Genomic DNA, 2,448 nt, shown 5'->3' with positions numbered 1-2,448 from the left:
GGCATTTAGGTTATTTCCAGATTCTGGCTACTACAGAAAATGCTGCTATGATCATAGTTGAGCACATGTCCTTGTGGCACTATTGAGCATCCTTTGAATATATACCCAAAAGTGGTATTACTGGGTCTTGAGAAAGGTTGTTTCCTAATTTTCTGAGAAATCGCTACACTGACATCCAAAGGGGCTGCACCAGCTTGCATTGCCGCCAGCAATGCAGAAGTGTTCCTTTTTCCTCACAACCTCTCCAGCATAAGTTGTCATCTGTGTTTTTGATCTTGTCCATTTTTACAGGTGTCAGATGGAATCTCAGAGTTGTTTTGATTTGCATTTCTCTGATGACTAAGGATGTTGAACATTTCCTTAAGTGTCTTCAGCCATTTTAGATTCCTCAGTTGATAGTTCTCTGTTTAGGTCTGTACTCCATTTTTTAAAAAATTGGATTATGTGTTTGTTTGATGACATTTTTCTTCAGTTCTTTGTATATTTTGGAGATCAGACCTCTGTCTGATGTGGGGATGGGGAAAATCTTTTCCCATTCTGAAAGCTGTCTTTTTGACCGTGTCCTTTGCTTTACAGAAGCTTTTCAGTTTCAGAGGTCCCATTTATTAATTGTTTCTCTCAGTGTCTGTGCTGCTTGGGTTATATTTAGGTAGTGATCTCCTGTTCCAATGCACTCAAGTGTATTGTCTGGCTTTATGTTGAGGTCTTTGATCTTTTGGACTTGAGTTTTGTGCATGGTGATAGATATAGGTCTATTTTCATTCTTCTACATGTTGATATCCAGTTATGCCATCACCATTTGTTAAATATGCTTTCTTTTTTCTATTTGATATTTTTTGTTCTTTGTCAAAAATCAGGTATTTGAAAAAGTGCGGATTAATATCCGGGTCTTCTATTCGGTTCCATTGGTCCTCCTGTCTGTTCTTATGCCAATACCAGGCTGTTTTCAGTACTGCAGCGGTGTAGTAGAGTTTTAAGTCAGGGATTGTGATGTTTCCAGAAGTTCTTTTTTTATAGAGGATTGTTTTGGATATTCTGGGTTTTTTGCTTTTCCATATAAAGTTGAGTACAGTTCTTTCGAGGTCTGTGAAGGATTTTTCTGAGCATTGCATTGAATCTGTAGATTGTTTTTGGTAAGATTGCCATTTTTACTATGTTAATTCTGCCTACCAAAGAGCATGGGAGATCTTTCCATTTTCTAGTGTCTTCTTCAATTTCTTTCTTCAAAGACTTAAAGTTCTTGTCATACAAGTCTTCCAATAGTTTGGTTAAGAGTTACTCTGAGGTATTTTATGCTATTTGTGGCTATTGTGAAGGGCGTTGTTTTCTGATTTCTTTCCCAGCCCTTTTATCATCTGTGTACAGGAGGGCTACTGATTTTTTTGAGTTAATTTTGTGTCCTGCCACATTACTGAAAGTGTTTATGAGTCGTAGAAGTTCGTTGGTAGAATTTTTGGGATTGCTTATGTAAACTATCATAACATCAGCAAACAGTGAGAGTTTGACTTCTTTTCTGATTTGTATTCCCTTGATCTCCTTTTGTTGTCTTATTGGTCTACCTAGGACATCAAGAACTATATTGAATAGCTATGGGGAGAGTAGACAACCTTGTCTTGTTCCTGATTTCAGTGGAATCGCTGGGAGTTACTCTCCATTTAGTTTGATGTTGGCTTTTGGCTTGCTGTATATTGCCTTTATTATATTTAGGTATGTTCCTTGTATCCCTGTTCTCTCCAAGACCTTTATCATGAAGGGATGTTGTATTTTGTCAAAAGATTTTTCGGCATCTAATGAGATGATCATGTGGTTTTTATTTCTCAGTTTGTTTATATGGTGGATTATGTTGACAGATTTTTGTATGTTGAACCATCCCTGCATCTCTGGGATGAAGCTGACTAGATCATGGTGGATGATGGTTTAAGAATCAAAGACCTTTTTATTTGCATACCAAGAATTCCATAGAAACACTAAATTGGGTGCCATGATAAAAGTCAAGAGGACCTGGTGCAGACCTGTGCATGCCCTGTGCGTGCTGCTTCAGTCTCTGTGAGTTCATATGGTCATTGATCAGGTGAATTTAGACGGCCTTGTTTTTTTTGATGTCTTCCATTCCCTCTGGCTCTTATACTCTTTCTACATCCTCTTCCATGGGATTCCCTGAGGCCTGAGGGGAGAGATTTGACAGGGACATCCCATTTAGGACTGAGTGTTCCAAAGTCTCTCACTCTGAACAATGTCTGGCTGTGGGTCTTCATATTTGTTCCATCTCTGCAGGAGGAAGCTTCTCTATTGATGACTGACCAAGGCATTGATCTATAAAACATACTCTTAAATGCACTGTAAGGCTTTGTAAACAAAGTAAAGGAACTGTAAAAAGCAGGGAATAAATACAGGGACATGGGAGTAATGTTCAGGGAGTTAGTGAAGTGTTCCATGTCATCTAAAGCT

Source organism: Microtus pennsylvanicus, chromosome 3, assembly GCF_037038515.1.
Source record: "Microtus pennsylvanicus isolate mMicPen1 chromosome 3, mMicPen1.hap1, whole genome shotgun sequence".
Lineage (NCBI taxonomy): Eukaryota > Metazoa > Chordata > Mammalia > Rodentia > Cricetidae > Microtus > Microtus pennsylvanicus.
The sequence above is the reverse complement of the archived record's forward strand: the minus strand, read 5'-3'. Positions refer to the sequence as shown.